This window comes from Podarcis tiliguerta, assembly GCF_965153285.1.
Source record: "Podarcis tiliguerta genome assembly, chromosome: Z".
Classification (NCBI taxonomy): Eukaryota; Metazoa; Chordata; class Lepidosauria; order Squamata; family Lacertidae; genus Podarcis; species Podarcis tiliguerta.
Genome location: NC_139553.1, coordinates 39114372 through 39134112, shown reverse-complemented (window position 1 = coordinate 39134112; position 19741 = coordinate 39114372). Strand labels below are relative to the sequence as shown.

At 43.5% G+C, this 19741-nt stretch overlaps 1 long non-coding RNA gene across 1 annotated transcript; it reads left to right on the top strand.

Annotated features, from left to right (window-relative positions):
* Positions 1-708: 708 nt before the first annotated feature.
* On the top strand, positions 709-12833 carry LOC310668994. Its single transcript, XR_014506951.1, has 5 exons — positions 709-1249; positions 2867-4124; positions 4500-10042; positions 11179-11282; positions 11376-12833. It is a non-coding gene; the product is annotated as an uncharacterized lncRNA (long non-coding RNA).
* Positions 12834-19741: the final 6908 nt, after the last annotated feature.

The window sequence follows — 19741 nt, the reverse complement described above, 5'->3', positions numbered from 1 at the left end:
TTTAATAGCCCCCATTAATTAATTGTTTGGGAAACATAGCCTTTTTGGGCTTTTTGAAAAGCCAGGACTTAAAAGCTGCTTTTTTATTTTTTAAAAAATGTAATTAACATTTCTTGCAGAAATGTGTAATTTTGAAGCCCTCATGAGAGTTGTAGGGATCTTTTATTGGGCTAATTTGCATGTTCATAACCAGACCTTGATTTCTCCAGACTGCATTACTATTGGACACTTGCAGAAGAGTGTGTAAACAGATTTCCCTGAGAATCACTAGCCTTTTTGAGGTATTAATGGAAGGGAGATACGATAGCTGTCTTCATGTAAAATACCATACGAAGGCAGAAGATGGAGTTAACTTGCTCTCTGGAATCTGTGGGCGGAAATCATAGGGAAGCAAATTGCAGCTAAACGTCAGAGAACTTCCTAATGGTAGCATTTGTTCAATAGTGTAACAGACTGTCCTGGAGGAAGCTGATGGGACCCTCATTCACTGGAGGCATTTAAACAGAAGCCAGAGGACCACCTGTCAGGGATGCTCCAGGTGCAAGTTTCCTGTGCTGAGTAGATGATTGGAAGCTGACCTCCAACATCTGTTCCAGTTCTATGATTCTGTAAACCTGTGATCCTTGGTAGATGTTGATGCATTTGAGGCTCTTCTCGGTATACCCCCCTCCATGAGTGTGCTCACTACCACCCCTTCCTTGCCAGTGCTGCTGATGTCCACTTGCTTGCTTTTCTCAATGGTCTCAAACTCCACTATCTCAGAAAATGAAAAACGAACTCATCAAGTGCTTGAAGCAATTCCCTTATGGGCAAAGGTTACAACATTTGGGGCTTTCTTTAGTTTAAAGAAAAGGCAAGCGGCATATACTATTATGCATGGTGTGAAGAAAGTGTACAGGGAAACATTTTCCTCTGCCATAGCATTAGAATTCTTATGTCTGTACTTTATTATGACATCATATTACATGTTACCTGGCTCACCTGCCTTCTCTAAGAACAAGGAAGAAACCAGAGTTGGTAATGAAGGAAGAAAAGAGGGAGCTGAAAACCATTACGAAAGTTTCTCTCAACTTTCTTCAAGCTATAACCAAAAGATATATGTGACCTTTTCCCTTGTCAGTCTTCCCATTTCAGATCCTTATATTATTATATTGTCTAGTAGTTATTTTTGCTTATACTTATCATCAGCCAAGCCATCTTTTCTTTGAAACACACACACACACAGAGAGACTTTGACTCAAGGGAGACAGTTGAGTTGTTATTATCTGTTTCAGTCAGAGTACATAGTACAGTACATCTGTTACAAAGGGTGAGAAAGGTGATGTAGAAAGAATAAGCTTGAAATGAATGGACTGATAATGGGGGATGTAAGATAACAAGATGCCACAATGCCAACACTGAAGAAATCAAATGTTCTCCCACATAATGGAAGTGCAGACTCCATTCATCAAGTGTGCGCCATCTAAAGAAGCCTGAAGTACAATTTCCTTGGATGCATAAAAAACCATTTTCTCAATGAATGTGTCAGCTGTTGATAGAAATATGAGTGAGTGATATTGATTTGAGAGGCACTGACTTAATTTGAATCAAAATTGCACAGTTCACTGCTGCAGGCTACATTAGTGCAGCATGGCCTATTATTATAGATTCCCCTATGTATAAATAAAATATACTTCTCGATTTAGTCCCAAATGCTGAAGGTTTGTTGACATCTGGTAGTTTTCAGATCTCAAATTTAAGTGGCAAATCTGTGCATATCCTTGAGCCCCTGTGTTTTTTGTACTTAAAAGTAGCTGGTGTGTGTGTGCATTAGCAGCTGTAAGCCCTAAACTTTATAACAGGATAGGGAACCTATAGTTCTCCAAATGCCAAACTGAAACACAGCTACACTTCAAAATTCACACTTCTCCAAATGTCATTCTTCCAAATGATGGGAACAAAATTGTGTATATTAGAAGTAAGTGTGCATAAAAAACACATGCACTAATGAAATTAACATGCTAAAAATTCATTATATTCTGGGGAAAACCCATGTGAGATAAGGGAAACAGCATAAAATATGTCATGAGTATCAAAAATGTATACTAAAATGCTGGCAAATTCTCACGATGGCTTTTTTTAATTAAAAAAATGCAGACTGATGCAGAAATGCGGAGAACTGGAAACTGGAAAAATGAGAAGCTGAGCAAAAGTGAAATGGATAGATTAACCCATCCCTACCATAAGCCCCTCCTCCACAGTCTGCCTGGTTTAAATATGCTATTGCTATCTCCTCCTCCACATAGTTTCAGACAGTGCCCTTTCAATAAACTACGTCAAAGTTTGGATCCAAGCTAAAGATATCTACACATTTGAATGATACTGCAGTACAAGTCAAAGTGCAAGCAGATAAAGAGGTACTGCTCCAGCGGGAAGGTAAGCAGTGTTTCAATGCGCTACTCTGGTTTCGCCAGAAGCAGCTTAGTCATGCTGGCCACATGATCCGGAAAAACTGTCTGTGGACAAACGCCGGCTCCTTTGACCTATAGATTGAGATGAGCGTGCAACCCCAGAGTTGTCTGCGACTGGACCTAACGGTCAGGGGTCCCTTTACCTTTACCTTTTACAGTGCAATTATAATGACCATCCATTTAGAGAAGGAAAAGATAGATTGGGCTGCAAGGAAGTGTTTGGAGTTTCTTGGCTGTGCACAACCTTGACAATTGCTGTGCCTATAAGGGGGTGCTCCAGTCATGATGCCTTATTGAATAATGACACTCTATATTTGGTTTCTGACAGGTGTGTGTGTGTGTGCATGAAGGTGGGAGAGGAGTCTGCAACATAATGAAAACAATATTTTATGGGAGTCTTTGCTTTTCTCCTCCAGCCTGAAGCTTGTCTTTAGCAGAGTCTTTGGCAAAACAGATGGATGCCCAGAACTGGTGCCAAAGCATTTATTATGTAGCGAGAAACAAGCTCTCCTGCTGACTGCTCTCTTCTGCCGAGAAATGTTGACCGTACGTGCTGAACACCGGGTGACAGGAACAGACTATTTCATGGCTGGGAAGGAAATATCAATCTGGACTTGAGTGGAACAAAGTGGGAAGGCAGTGATTGGAAAAGCTCAGTGGCTGGAAAAGTTGAAAGGGACAGACAGGGGGAAATAATACTAATAATCAGAATACAAGAAGCCAGAAAGGCAAAAGAAGTGAGTGCGCATTCTACATTCTGCTAAATATCCAGGCTTCCACCCAAAGCATGCAGGCAGGGGCTCTTACTTGGAAGAGATCCATATTCATTCAAGTAATTGGTAAAGGTTCAGCAACAGACTGATGACACAGGAGCTGTGATTCAGGAGTAGGGCAAGAAGTTCAGAACTGGATGAACCCTCCTGTTCAGTGGATGCTGCCCCCTGCTTCCTGGAGGAAGGCCTTTGCCATTCTCTGCTGGGAAGGTCCAAAGACAGGTCAGTGGAGAGAACCGTCATCCATTCTTCCCCCTCCAAAACAATTAAAGCCCCCCTCTCTTCCAACTCAGGTTTCCACAGTTCAGCCACCGCCTTCTTCCTCCTCCTCTGCTAGAACCTGCTAACTCAAGCTTGATCCTGACAGTACTGCGGGGCTCATGGCAACCTGTAAGAGTGACATCCTACAAGGCTATTCAATTATAGGAATCAAGGAAGAGGAAATGACACGAGTAAGTATGGGGATGTTGTTAAGTGCCTCCTTCATTTTTTTCAATGCAGTTGCAGGATTTGTGCCTCTTGAAGTTGTAAGAGATCTTCTCCCCAAAACCAAACAAGCAGGAAACCACAAACAAAACCTTTTGGAATTTATTTCCAATGATGATGATGTTATTATTATTTACATGCCACCCATCTGTGTTGCCCCAGCTACTCTGGGCGGCTCTCAACAAAATGTTAAAAACACAATTAAAAAAGCAACCATTAAAAGCTTCCCTGTACAGGGCTGCCTTCAGATGTCTTCTAAAAGTCATATAGTCATTTATCTCCTTGACCTCTGCTGAGAGGGTGTTCCACAGAGTGGTTCCCTGTAACTTCACTTCTCACAATGGGAGAAGGCCAGAAGGCCATTGGAGCTGGAAATGATGGGTGTGAAGGTGCTACTGCAGGATGAAGATGCTAGGTAAAGGTAAAGGTACCCCTGCCCATACGGGCCAGTCTTGACAGACTCTAGGGTTGTGCGCCCATCTCACTCAAAGAGGCCGAGGGCCAGCACTGTCCGAAGACACTTCCGGGTCACGTGGCCAGTGTGACATCACTGCTCTGGCGAGCCAGAGCCGCAAACGGAAACGCCGTTTACCTTCCCGCTAGTAAGCGGTACCTATTTATCTACTTGCACTTTGACGTGCTTTCGAACTGCTAGGTTGACAGGCGCTGGGACCGAACAGCGGGAGCGCACCCCGCCGCGGGGATTCGAACCGCCGACCTTTCGATCGGCAAGCCCAAGGCGCTGAGGCTTTAACCCACAGCGCCACCCGCGTCCCTATGAAGATGCTAGGAATGAGCAAATTTTAGATTCTTGCTTCTCCAGTCTTAAATTCAGTTCTCCACACTTATTATTATTATTATTATTATTATTAAAGTCACAAAAATCCACTGCATCTTAGTGCAAATATGTCCTAATATTTATTTATTTAGTTTTGACTAGGATATTAGGAAATGAACTGCCAGATGCAGGAGAGGCTATGAGTGTTTGTTTTGAACATTCGGATCACTGATGATGCCCATCTTCCAATTTCCTGAATGCTATTGGAACAAGCATAACCTGGTGCAACAGGCTTATCCTTTCTTTTTGGAAAGTTCACCTGTAGCTGCATAGAGGAAATCCATTCATTTCAACCTTAAAGAAAATTAATGTTAGCTTAAAACCAATGTACCTTGGCCCTTTGACTGCATCAAAAAAGAGCAGAATATGAGTCCTGGAGATATTGTCTGTTGAAAATGAATGAGATGACTCCTAAAGACCCCACGCTATTACAGTTCAGATCCTGTAGATTCTACAGTTCAGTAATAGGCTGTGTGTGTGTGTAAATTCTCTGTCTTCAAATGGATAAACCAAATGTTGCTTGAATCATAAAAATAAACCAGCAGAATTTGTACTGGATATATTATTAGCATCCACCACATTGCTAGCAAACAACTTGTAAAGCATATGGTGAGAAATGTCTTGTGCGGAAAACATTTTCGAAAGGATCAACTCATCACATGCCAGGTTTTTTTCTTGCCTTTCTTTTTGCCACCAGACCACCTTTGGTTTAAAAATGGAAGATTAGGTTAGTTAACAAAAATGGAAGATTAGGTTAGACACAGAATGAATGCACATTTTACTAAGCAGATCTGATTTTATGCATTGTTTAATATAGGGCACAAAAAACTCATGGGTGAAAACTACCAGGGGGCAAAGTCTGGCCCATATAGATAGTGGGGTCTAGGTGTATTCTAGGTGGGGGCCATTTTATCATTATTTTATTTATTAATTAGACTCATCAAAATGTAAGGGATCCTAGGGATCATCTATCCCTACCCCCTGCAATGCAGAAATCTTTTGCCAAATGTGGGTCTCAAATCCATGACCTTGAGATTAAGAGTCCAATACTCTACTGACTGAGCTATCCTGTCCTTCATCCAAAGATCACAGGGTGGATATCCTGTTGGCCACATGTGCCCCCTCCCCCAGGCCTCTCTACCCTACCCTTGAGACTCTCCTCGGGGCACATACACTTGCCTCAGGGCCACACCATTCACTGGTCTTCCTCAAGTGCTTTTACTTGCCTGGAAGTTTTCCTTGAATTGTGATCATGCTTCTTCCTTGCTCAGATGGAGAGGTGTATGGTATGTATATGTGTGTTTGTGTGTACATATAGTTGGAACATAACCTACTATATGAAGGTATCCCAGCCATTCTGCCATACACAGTTTCTTCTGGGCCCACCAACATTTTCCCTGGTCCTGCTAACTGGCCACTAGAAGGTTGTCAATAAGGAAATGCAAGCTTTAAGCTGGGAGTCAGTCTCCCAAACCCAGTCATATTCCATGCACCCTTTCAAAAGCTGTACTTGCGTGGAATTTGCTGTCTGGCCCCCAACTGAAGATTCTGATAAAATCTATTTTTGTTTAAGTTTGAAATTGTATGTTCAATGCCTTTAGAACGTTTGGAAGCCGGATGAGGGATGCAGTGGTGGCTGGTATCCATTGGACAGCGGGGAGACTAGCAATAGGTGGAGCCAAAGCCAGTGATAAATGGAGCCAGCTCATTCTAGGTTTGTCTCCATCCTTCTCCCTGCTGAGTTCTACAGGGGCAACACTGGCACTAACGGCATGAGAGGTGATGTTTTTGAGGGTTCCTCAGTTGTCGTGCTGCCTCTAGAGATCCGTCAATAACCATCTATCCTCTGGTTCCATCAGGTACTGAAGATGTACCTCTTCACTCAGGCCTTGGGGTCTTCTTGGAGTTGCTGATGATTTAGGTTCTGAGACAGCTGCATCAGTGTGACTCAACCCCACATTGCAGGAGCATGGGAGTTAATATTATTATTGTGGTCTTTTCTGCAGAATTAAAGTCTTTCAGGTCAAGGTTGGGGAGCTCAGCTCAGTCCTGCCCCTTTGATACACCTTTGGCAGGCAGAAGTGGTAATGCTACACCAGCAGAGGAACATCTCCCCTCAACTCCACCCCTCCATCTGATGCAACAAGGGATTGGATTGCTCTGTTTGTGTGACTGCAGCTAATTAAAGAGGTAGGTACAGAGTGCCCAAGGGAAAAAAGACCTTTCTAGAAACCTCCATTCTATCTATGCTAGCTATCCTGTTTCAGGTAGCCAGGTTTCCTCCCTTATTCTCCAGCGAGAGACAGTGCCATGCCACCTACCCACTTGCACAGCTATTTTCATCCCCATCTTTCATCAAGATCATTAAGGTTTGAAAAAAGTTGCCCAGGGGTTAAAAAACAAAAACGTTTTCAGATCATCTCCTGCTCCTAAAAGTCTTGCAGTGGCCGTTACTCTAGAAAGATTCAACTCCCCCCTCCATCTCCTTCGTTTCCATAGCAGCTTGACTCTTAATTCTTCAGCATTTGCTTCAGATTGCCCCCACTTCCCACTCTTCCAATCTGCCTCCAGCCCCCTAAAGTGAGATGATATTATATAGTCTTATTAACCTTTTCTTAGATTCAGCACTCTTTTTGCCCACCCACTCCAAATCCCATGTAGCTTCTTTGTGAGAAAATCCCACCTACGTCCTAACAAGATGCATCATCGCATGCTGGAATGTCAAGGCAACATGGGAGAAATAACTTAAATTGCACAAGGAAAATCCAGTTCTTTCTGGATCCTCCTTGACTGTAATAAAACATTCAACGTGGGGGGAAGAAGGAGAAGAAAAACAGAGAAATCTTGTGATCAGTGGGCACCTACCTCTTCCCACTCATGATACGAGGGTGTAGGCAATACTTCATACAATGCATGGTTAAATTGTGGAATTTCCAACTGTAAATAAATAGCGGTTAGCTTTAATAGGTTTATCAATGGCTTCTTGGTGTGGCAGATTAATGGAACTTCCATGCAACAGAACAGGATGCCAGATGATTGTGACAGACAGCAGTAGCTGTCTGTCCCAACAGTGGATATCCATCTTTGTTGAGCAATGGAGACAAGGACAAGGAACATCAAGGGGAAGGGCTCAAAGGACTAGCCCCAGAAGCACAGCTATCACACAAACCAGGGTTGCCATATTTTGAAGAGCAAAAAGAAGGACACATTTGCCGACTTCTACTTTTAACTATGGGACGCGGGTGGCGCTGTGGGTTAAACCACAGAGCCTAGGACTTGCCGATCAGAAAGTTGGCGGTTCGAATCCCTGCGACGGGTTGAGCTCCCGTTGCTTGGTCCCTGCTCCTGCCAACCTAGCAGCTTGAAAGCACATCAAAGTGCAAATAGATTAATAGGTACTGCTCCGGCGGGAAGGTAAATGGCGTTTCTGTGCACTGCTCTGGTTCGCCAGAAGCGGCTTAGTCATGCTGGCCACATGACCCAGAAGCTGTATGCCGGCTCCCTCGGCCAATAAAGCGAGAGGAGCGCCGCAACCCCAGAGTCGGTCACAACTGGACCTAATGGTCAGGGGTCCCTTTACCTTAACCTTACCTTACATTTAACTATGGATTGCTCCCCTTTTGGGAACAGGCATGCATAGCCACAATGTAGTGAGGAGCAGTTTGAAAGCCCTCTTTCAACATCCCTGTGTTGCTCTTTGCAGAGTCTGCCTGCTTGCCTGCCTCTCCTCTCCCCTGTGTCCCGCCTCAAAAGCAGCCCTGCATTTTGGCCCTGCATTGCTTTGAGTGGGCAGGCCTGCCTTGGGGCAATCTGGAGTTGTCTCAGCCCAATTTGGCCAAAGCTCAAATCTGTCTGAATCTTCCCAATTTGATGAGGGATCTGGGCTTTGCTCAAATCTACTAGACACATATCTAAGCTGTCAAAAGCCAGTGTGAAAATGTATGTTTGGCATCTGAGAAAAAAAGAAAGTGCCAGATACACATCTATGGGGAGGGAATTCCATAATTTGCTGCACGTCACAGTGAATGCCCTCTCCCAGGCTGCCACCCCCAAACATCTAAGTGTGGCGGAGCTTCTAAGAGGGCATTTCTTAATACCTCTGCCTATCTTAATACCCAAGGTGGATGGAGGCAGCAACATTAGTGCATTGAATTGGGCCTGGATTGCAACCCAACTGGGCCTGGATTGCAACCCAATTGTAAGAATGGCATATGCTAAAAGCTAGAAAGAAGAGTGCATCACTGCACAAAAATGACTAGAAAAATTATGTGGCTCTGCCTGGAGGTCTAAAGTGACTGATCATAACAATTTTGGGAAGAAGTCACAACATGATCCAAATTTTTAAGGTTTGTGGGCTAGGGAAGAATTTTTTAAAAAAGCAATTGTGTCTTCCTTTTGGGAAAACTTTATGAAATATTTGTGTTTAAGGCAGTTTTTGATCTCAGTATTTATGAGCCTTTTAAAACTCTCTTTGCACTGTTTCAGAAGATCAATAACAAATTAGAAAAACCCAGGGTTTCTTTTGTATGTAGTGTTTTGTTTTCTGTCCTTAATAAGATCCTCATATTTTTAAAACTTGTGGAGGTCATCTGTAAGGACAGGCTTCTGCCTTTCATCAAGCAGCTGCTATCCTTTTTTTCTTTAGGGTTGTTCTGAAATGGCCTCTTTAAATTTCCCACAGTATTTTTGGGCATGGAAATGAGGTAGGGGCGGGAGAGAGAGGAGAAATTCTGCAACAGTTTCTCCAAGACAGAGATGGGTGAATCTGTCTCTTTTTTATTTTTAAAAAAGATAACTTCATATTGCTTTTATATTTCATACAGCAATAGGACAGGAAAAATAGCAGCAACAAAGGAGACAGGGGAAAGCAATACTTCTGTAGTGTGTTCCAAGTTACAGTCAGTCAAATGGAAGAGTTTTTCCAGGGTAATTATGTACCAATGGAGAATGGCATTCATGTACAAGAGGAGCAGCATATTGTACAAAAAAATTAGGGACAAAATTCCTATGTGTGCTGAGTCCTCCTGTCTCTTAATTGCCGAGCCAATTTATCCATGAGAGCAAGTTGCCAGGTTTGTTCATGCCAGTCCTTTGTCACATCTGCTTCTAAGGATCTCCAAAATTCAACTATAGTCAATTTTGCTGCTGTCAAAAGAAATAGGAGGTCTCCTGGTCTCTGTGGGAAATTGCAGTCAAACATAACTATGTATGATTGCCAGTTAGTGCATGAAGGGGTTAAGACAATAGAGCTGGAGTCCTAGACTCAGCTAGGTCATGCCCTGTCTTTTCCAATGAGAGGAAGTGAAGCCTTCTCTTCCTGTTCTCACTCCCTCTACACCATTTAACTGACCAAGGAATACATGCCTAAAGCAAGTGCCGAGCTTAGAACATGTGTTTGAAGCTGTCTTCCTGTATTTTCTGCCCAAGAGCATTCTGTCGGTGTTCTCCTTGCTACTGCTTGGATAAATGCATGAACCTAACCTTTGGAACATTTTGTAAGTAAAATATTTAAAAAGTGTGTGGTCTTTTCATTGCAAGAAGGGTAGAACATTCTTAAGGCTACATTCTTAAGGCTTCACTGTGCTGCTTGACTTTGTGAGGTTAAACTCTGCTACTGAGGACTCTCTCCTGTGGGAGAGTCTGCTTAGCCCTGCATTTTGAATCCAGGCACGCAGCCAATTATTTTGTTATTCACCCCACACACGTGGGTCACAGGGATTCATATTTCTCCTCCCACGGTCTACTCCTACTCTTGTTCCTGATCTTTATTCCCCCATTGTTCGTAATGTAGATATTCACTCACCCCTTCTTTCCTGGCAGGGAAAGGCGATGCAATTTTGTGCTTCACCTCAGGTGCAAAAATGTCTTGGGCCAGCCCTGCTGCTACCTCAGTTCATGTCTGCACAGCCCACGAACCTGATATATACCTTACTTTGCTGTGTCATTTCATCCGCTTTTTAACTCAGAGGAAGGGTGGCTGCATTCACAGTTGGCTCTGCCTGCCACTGGTTGCCAGCTATTAATATGTTTGTCATAAGTATTTGAAACCTGTGAAAATGCCAGGTTTCACAGTGACTCAGAGCAAAGATGCAACTGGACTTAGCAATGAGAGGGATCACCTTGAAAATCCTCTGGCACCAAAGCACCTGTCTTCTTCAGCCCTAGTAAGTCGTGTCCATTTCCATTAGGTTCACCAGATTCACAGGAAGCTGTTTCATATTGAATCAGACCATTGGTCCATCTTGCTCAGTATTGTCTACCTTGAATGGCAATGGCTCCCCAGGCTTTTGGGTAGGGCTCTCTCCTAGTTGCCTTATGCTGAGTCAGACAAGTGGTCTATTTAACTCAGTATTGTCTACACTGACTGGCAGTGATTTCATTTCTAGCCTACCTAGAGGTGCTGGGGATTGAACCTGTGACCTTCTGCATGCAAGGCAGATGTTCTACCACTGAGCCACAGGGCTTCCCCTCACTCTTCCTTCAAAAGTGTCCTGTTGGTGTCTGCTCTGCTGGTAGTTTTCCATGAGAGACCTCTTTTGTTATGACCCCATTACCCTTTCACATGCTTCTATGGTACTTACCTACATTTAATACATAATGTAATCAGTTCATAGAACTGTTTTTTTAACAGCTATTTCCCCATCCAGAACTGGTGAAAAACATCCCCGACCACCACTGCACTCTGAAGATCCAGGCGCAATAAGATTCTAAAGCCATGTGAACATTCGCCTGTTGGTGAGTAACGGTTGTGAAGTGCTACAGATTTTATCAATGCACAGGGCATTTTCAAAGCTGAAGTGGTATTCAACGAGACCTTTCCTCCCACAGCATCTGATGTTGTTTGCCCTTAATTGCATCTCTTATGCACGCCAGCCTCTTATTTATGACAACAGGATGATAATCAACATAAAAAGCCATTGAGCTAATACTAAGTGTGCTGAATATAACCCAAGGCAGGGAAGAAGACAAGTGGATCAAGAAGCAGCTCCTGCTCCTATGACATCTGGCAAATGCAAGAGATTAATTCTCCATGTCTTTAGGCTCTCGAAGAGTGCTATAGATGAAGAAATGGCTGGTGCTTATTGATAAGACATCTGCTAACTTTTGTTTCCTGGGGAGTACGCTGGAATGAATGAAGCGAAGAAGCTGTCTCAGCTGCAATTACCTGGATGATTTTTGGTTTGGTTTGTTTAACTGGAGAGGAGAACAGGAATGATTTCAGCCTAGCAAGGTGCTTCTGCATTCCTAACTCCACAATTCTTACAGAGCTGGTATACTGTTCATCTGATACACCAGTAGGAAACTCATTCATCCAAGTACCTATACTTCTGTAGCATCTCAGGTTAGGTTCAATCTCCAGCATCTTCAGGCATGTCTTGGGAAAGACTCCTGCCTGAAATCCTGCACGGTCACTGCCAATCAGTGTGTGCATACTGAGCTAGATGGGTCAATAGTCTCAGTATAGGGCAGCTCCCTGTGTTTCTAAGTCATCACTTAAATCTTGGCTGTGAAAAATGCTCAGGTGAACAGCTAGATTTTTTGCATGCACCAGAACATTGTCACAGATGGAGCCCATTGTACCTTAGCGGGAGGTAGCTCTGGAGGCTGGACAGAAAAGGACTGCCCCCTGGTCATTAGAAGATGTACCTGCACAGGTGCTGGAACAACCTTATTTGCAGATCTCAGTGGATGGACTGGACTATAGGGGAGAAGACAGTTGATGAATTAAGAGGGCCCCGAGTTGTATAGGGCTTTAGATGTCAGTAGCAACACCCCAAATTAGGCTTGGTAGCAAATGGGCAGCTTAGAGACTTGGGAAGCTGTGCCAAAACTCCATTGTTTTTTAATTTACCACAAAGCAGGCATATTTATTTATGTAAATTGAAGCTAATGGCAATAGATGGGCTTCTCTTAATGTTGACAAGGTACACCTAAGTGGGAAGACAAACCTAATTTCATTTCCACTGGACAGCAATATTTATGAATTTTAATGGCTTTGTGTCAAAAGTTTGATACACAAATTATGAGAGTGTTACTTAAACAAGGCCACATTTTTAATTAAGCAGGAACCTGAAACCAGCAAGCTAGCTGAGCAATTTGCAAAAGGAAAAAAAAGAAGAAAAAATGTGATAAGGGAAATATTTTACCATTGGGATTTAATAGCTACTTTTCTGTTTTGTTTATTGCTTTGTCAAGTTAGTTTTACACCTAGCAGAAGGTTATATGCAATTTTATGGAAAATGTGTTTCTATATTTCATTTTTTTAAAAAAATTAGTTAGTTCCCTAATGCACAAGAAAATAAATTATAGGAGTGAGTGAACTGGAAATATCTGCAAATTAAAGAGAAAGTGGAAAATAGCTCCTTTTATTACTTGATTAGATTATATTGGAGTTTGTCCCTTTTTATATGTAGATTTGTGCTTTTTTATTTCTGGTGCACATTTAGATTCAAATTAATTGTGTTAAGTAGGATTCAATTCTAGTCTCTTAGTGTTAATTCCATGTTTATTGCCTGTTACATTCTCATATTAAGCTTGATCATTGTAGGTGCGAAAGTGGGACCTTTTTTCTTTTTCTTTTCTTTTTTCCTTTTGCCAATCTTGTAAGCTAACCTTGACTTGTCCGACTTTGTAAGGTAGTGGGTGGGATACTTTTTTATTATAAGGGCTCAGAGGCAGATCTACTAGGAAACTAATAAAGCTTCAGGAACCTTAATCCCAGAGGGGCCCCAGAAGTGAATTTATTCATGCATGTATACAGTGGAACCTCGTGTTACGTACCATCCTCCTTGTGAACACTGCGGGTTACAAGCTCTGCTAACCCGGAAGTAGATGCGCCTTGTTGTGAACTTTGCTCTGGGATGCGAGCGGAAGTCACGCCCCAGCGGTGCGGCAGCAACGGAAGGCGCCATTATAGCAAAAGCGTGCCTTGGGTTATGAACGGTTTCGGCTTAAGAACAGACCTCCGGAATGGATTAAGTTCATAACCGGAGGTACCACTGTATAACATTTCCTTAATTTTCACTCCCCTTCATAACTTGGAAAATATAGGGCATAGGAAATATTTATTCACACCAGTGACTTTGACATGTGAGATAATTCAGTACAGCAATTTTGATCAAAATCTGAGGTGTAAAGGTAAAGGAACCCCTGACCATTAGGTCCAGTCATGACCGTCTCTGGGGTTGCGGCGCTCATCTCTCTTTATTTGCCAAGGGAGCCAGCGTACAGCTTCCAGGTCATGTGGCCAGCATGACTAAGCCACTTCTGGCAAACCAGAGCAGCACACGGATACACCCTTTACCTCCCTGCCAGAGCGGTACCTATTTATCTACTTGCACTTTGACGTGCTTTCGAACTGCTAGGTGGGCAGGAGCAGGAACCGAGCAACGGGAGCTCACCCCGTCACGGGGATTCAAACTGCCGACCTTCCAATCGGCAAGTCCTAGGCTCTGTGGTTTAACCCACAGCGCCACCCGCGTCCCAATCTGAGGTATAATAGTTATTAAAAAATAAAATGTGGTGATCTGTTGTGGAACAACCCCAGAAGAAGGCAACAGTGATTACCCAGATCTCGCTGCTGCTTGCGAAGGGGCCCCCAGAACAGTTCAAGCTTCAGGACCCCCAAAATGCAGATGTGCATTCCTTCAGGGGGAATCTCTCAGGGACGCATGGGGGGGGGGGGGTTGGGGCTGTAGATGAGACCTGAGCTGGCAGTGCACCACCCATTTTCTTTAAGCTATTCTCTTTTTCTCACAAACTTTGCTTACCAGTTTCTCCCCCCCCCTTCTCTTCTTCTTCTTCATTGAATTTATATACCACCCTATACCCAGAGGACTTAGCACAGTTCACATAAAAGGATCATAGTATATAAAATAAAAATAGAAGTAATAACCCAATAATACCCCCCCCCCCAAAGAGCTACATTTTAAAAGAGTATGGGATGTTGATCAGGTCAACCAAAGGCCTGGTTAAAAAGGAACTTCCTTGGGGAGAGCATTCTTTATCCCCTTCTCTCCCACTTTCCTCTTGTATCATCCCCCCTTATTCCCTCTCTTCCCTACTTTCCTCTTTCATGCTACTTCTCCCCTTATTTCTCTCTCCCCATTTCCCTGCTAGATAACCCCTGCCAAGAGCACAGCAATGCAGCAATCATAGAGCCATCATAGAATTGTAGAGTTGGAAGAGGGTCCTGAAAGTCCTCTAGTCCAACCCTGTGTAATGTAGGGATCTTTCTACCCAACATGGGGCTCGAACCCATGGCCCTGAGATTAAGAGCCTCATGCTCTTCCCTGATGTGAGCAGGGAAGCTTGCAAGATGGACCCATTGATGCCACTGGCCAGCAGTTCCCCTTCACTGCAGTGAGGGCCCTTGCAGTCAGACTCTGACATCTTGCACAATTAGTGCCCTGATTCACTCGCAGAGTTTTGTCCTTTGAGGGCAGCTCCCTGCACTGGAGTACTAGCCTACCTGTGTAATTGTCAGCCAGCTATGGAGGACCATTTTTTGGTGACTTCAGGCCCTATAAAGCCCAGCTTCTGGAGCTTGCTTCTCTGGGTAAGTTGATTCTGGTGCGAGTACATTGAACAGTCGCTTTAGAACCATCACATCTCAGCTTTTTCAGCCAAGATATGAATGAGCCTCCTGCATCTTCACCCAGCTCCTTTGCTCCTCACCTGGTGTAAATGGGGAAACAAGCCAAGTAGCTCCAGTAAACTATGCCTCCCCATTACACCTGGAAACTATGGCAAAATAAGACAGAAAGGCAAAGATGTTAGGTCAACTTTATAACATAGCTGTCAACATTTCCCTTTTTTAAAAGGGAAATTCCCTTATTCTGAATAGGATTCCTCGCAAGAAAAGTTGACAGCTATGCTTTATATCCTAGCATATTCACAAGTCGTCATTTCCTGGTTCAGATGTGACAAGAAGCTATCAGCTGTGGCTTCCTGGGTGGTTTGCAGCACACACAAAGGTAGAAGTGGCTGTATGCAGATGCATGAAGCTCATTCATATCTTGACTTACTAAGCAGAGATGTGATAATTCAAGTACAGCTGTTGCTTCTAGTCCCTCTGATTGCTTCCTTGGTATCAAGGATTGATGCCTAGACCTTGGGCTGCTTTACATCAGACACCTGCTTCGGACTCACTTGGATGGACAGCCTGTCTTTCCTGGGCCCTGATCTCTGCCAAGGTCTGATGAACCTTAACTTCTGGAAATTAAGCTAAGGTTGAAATCAAGCTTTGTGCCTTATGACTCTTATGGAAATGCAGGCTAGGCAATTGCAGTTTATGTATAGGAATTTTTTTAATGTTTAATACATTATCCTGTTTTGTATATGCTAGAAGCTTCTCAGAGTGTCTGGGGCAAAAGCAGGTCTCCCTGTTGCCCAGGGCAAGAAGCACACTTGCTCAGAAGCTTCTATAAATGTCATGGAATGTTATGTGACCTTTTCTTTGGGGCTGAAGGGCTGCAGCTCAGTGACAGAGCGTCTTTCTTGCCTGCAGAAGGTCCCAGGTTCAATCCCTGGCATCTACAGTTGGTGCCTGCATCTGCAGAACTACAACCAGTCCCTGTAGACAATTCTGAACTAAATGGACCAGTATAAGGCAGCTTCCTGTGCTCCTATGATCTGGTCTATTGGTGGAACAAAACACCCTAACTTACTTATTTTTAGCCCTCTTCTTGGGCCAGAGCTGGACAGTAGAGCACAGGATAGCATCTCTCTGGTCACAGGTTTCCTCAGTGTGCACTGGAAGCTGGATCCAGTGAATGCAGAAGGCCACTGGGTCTGGGCCTTCCCCCCTGCACCTAGTTTGCATCCAGATAGTCATGAGGAGAACCTCAATTTAGTGGTAGGACGGGTGGTTTGCCTGCAGAAGGTCCCAGGTTTGATCCACAGCATCTTGAAATAAGGCAGGGAAAGAACTCTGCCTGAAACGGGAAAACATGATGAGTTGCTACCAGCGAGTGTAGGCAGCTGGCAGTTTCCTAGGTTCCCAGTCCTGTGAAGAGACCCTTGTCAGAACTGACATGAGTTGGAAGTCAAAACAAGAAATATATGACTAGCATACTCTGAGCATACTCACCAACCAAGAATGCCACTTTTAAATATGACCATGCAAGGCATGTCACCCTCAATCAAAATGTTCGGCTTGATGATTGTGAAGTTTAATAGCTAGATTAAGCCAATTAATTTCCCCCCCTCTGTTGAGTTAGTCAGTAGGGAATATTTTTTAATCAGTGTGTCTGAGAATTAAGGGCATGTTTGTTTACTTAGTTTGGGTTCTGATATGTTATCTCAACTGGGATTTTTATTTTTTAAAAAGAGAACTTTCCATCATATGATGAGAGCTAGCTTTTGTTTATCAACTTTTATGCTCTTTCCCTTCTTTCATCATCTGGAAGAGGCACCTGTAGGGATCTTTCATTACTATACAGATGTATTTAAATGCAATTGACCAGCTAAATTCTTTGATTGATGGACAGTCTTACTGTATAGTCAAGGATTGCCTATTTGCAAACTAGTCAATTGGAAATAAATGTTTTTTTTTTGTTTTTTTTTAAATATGTGTGGAGTCTTTGCACAGGGTGATTGCAACCAATATCACTTCTGGGACAGAGTGAATTTAACTCCCCATATGATCTTATTTGAAAACATTCAGCGTCCCTGTTGGGTCGAGTTGAGTCTCTTGCAGGCGCCATCCTAATTTTCCTGTCACTGAGCTGAAGCTTTGATTGAGGGTGACATCCCTTTCCAAGGACAACTTTAAAAGTGACATTCTTGGATGGCAATTGCCAGTCACCAGCTCAGAGTATGCTAGTCATATATTCAGCAGAGCTGTGGGGCTTTGACTCCCAACTCATTTCACTTCTGACAAATACTTTACAAGGGAATTATTTGCAGGGGTACGACGCGTGATGGACTTGAACTGGTGTCAAGGAGATTGCATTAAAGCTGGCTATACCCTTCTGCTGCAATCATGCTGACCTTACTGAGTATAATGATTCAACCCATATGCTTCAAATCCTTGCATAACACTCTCTCTCTCTCTCTCTCTCTCTCTCTCTCTCTCTCTCTCTCTGTGTGTGTGTGTGTGTTGGAGTGTTTTCTCATGTAAAAGAAATAGGGAAAGGTCGATCACCAATAAACATCTGAGGTCACAGAAACTAATTTCAGTTTATGAAGACAAAAACAAGCTCAGCCAGTTCCTTTCTGTTCCCAGCACACATGTACAACAGGGGAAGCTGCATGTGCCATGCCACCCTCCAGGGCTGATTTGCACTTTGATGTATTTATTATGCATGTGTATTATATGTGAAGAGATGCAAGTGCCATCTTCAAACACTTTGCATTTAGTTCAGAAGCTAATTAGCTCTGAGAATCTGTGTTTAAAAATAATTCGTTAGAGTTGCTTCAAATGTCTGATTGACCAATATGCATCCCCCCATGCTCACAATTCAACAGAGTTCAAGAGATTGCAGTTCAGCTCGGAGCTCAATCCTGTATTGCACTGGCAGGCAGAAGACTAATATTAGGGAGCCCATCTCTAAAGGTTCAGTGGGGAGCCTGAAGCTCAGTGCTTGGAACCTAGCCTGGTGATCAGCCCTGGACTGTGTGCACCAAGGCCCCAGAGATCTCTTCAGGCATAACAGGGGAAATGCTGGTCTCTGAGATTAACCCAACCCATCTCTTGGAGCACTGGGCTTTGGGAGGTACTAGATGCAGGGCAGTAGTTCCTGTTCTGGGAGTGGGTGGTACAGAGAAGGGGTCATGGCAGGAGTATTTTTGCATGCTGAAATATTTTTGCAGCAGGTTCAGATTATAAATTATGTTGTTCTTTGTGCTTTAAGAATGCTGGAAAGGGATTATGAACCTGCTTCATAGGCAAGGAAGTTCAGGTTTGTGATGTACCATGATTCAGCCTGAGATCCTTGAGGTCATTGTGCAGGCACCCCTAATAAGAAGCAGCTTAAGTCTGCATGAGGAGAGGAGGAGAAATAGACAGCATAGTTCATTCTGGCTGCAGCGTGGTTCCACCACTCCGCAAAGTCAGCCTCTTGCTTTCTCCTGAACTGGCTGGGTTATAAGGTCAGCCACAATTACTTGACTGGGCAGCAACCTATCTGCTCTTGTGTGCAGCCCATCAGCATTCCTACCTGCTGCTGGCATACTGGCTAAAATTTATTAACAGTAAAGGCTGGTTCATGGGGGCCTATCAGTTCAGAGACTGGCACTGTCAGTTGGCCTTTTCACTTAGTCTCTGTGTTGCCCTCTGCAGGGAGGAGGATGACTCTGTTGCCACCTACTGTAGGGCTCCCTGTCTTCTGCCCTAACAGTCCCAATGGGCACCGACAACCACATTTAATTAAGATAAATTAACTGGAAAAGCATCCACTTACTTTATGCACTGTGTCAACGTAGAACACAAGCTGCCTTGTAGGCAACCATGGCAGCCTCATTATTCTTAAACCTTAACTGTTTTTTTAGGTCTGACCTTTGCATTCTGGAAAAATTTTTTTGTTTGGTTTTATTTCTTTTAAAAAATGGATTTGGCTCATCTCTATGTGTACCAACAGAGCCCAGAAGGAATGATAAGGCAGTCTGAAATAATCGTATAGTTTACATGCAATTGCACACGAAAGAGAGAAAGGTCACCGCTGCATCTTAATTCGATATTCGGAGAAAATAAGTGTGGGGTTTCCATAGCACTGATGAATGCACATCGCACAGGGTTGACTTACAAATCCCCTCTGCCATGTGAAAAGATACAAGATTGCACACTCCCCCTCCCTGACTTCCAAAAATGTGGAAAAGGCAATGCATACTGAGAATTCTGAAAACATAAAGAGGGAGTAGATCATCGCTTTCGGCAGAAAAACAACTACTAGAAAATGGAAAAGGCTGCGGCAGAGGAAACCTATTCATTTTCTCATAATTCTATGAAACGGGTTACCCAGAGAAATTAACTGGCAGTAGGTTCAGGCTAGACATGAGGAAGTGCTGCTCTACACAACGCAAAATTAAATCACAGGCTTCATTAGCAGGAGATGTGGTGATGGGCACAGATGGCTTTTTGCTGCTTTAAAGAAGGCTGGAATCAGGGGTAGGAAATTGCAGACCCACTTGCAGCACCCCCACCCCAGGGGGCAAAGTCCCAAGAGCAGCCCCAGATGTAAACAAACTTGATA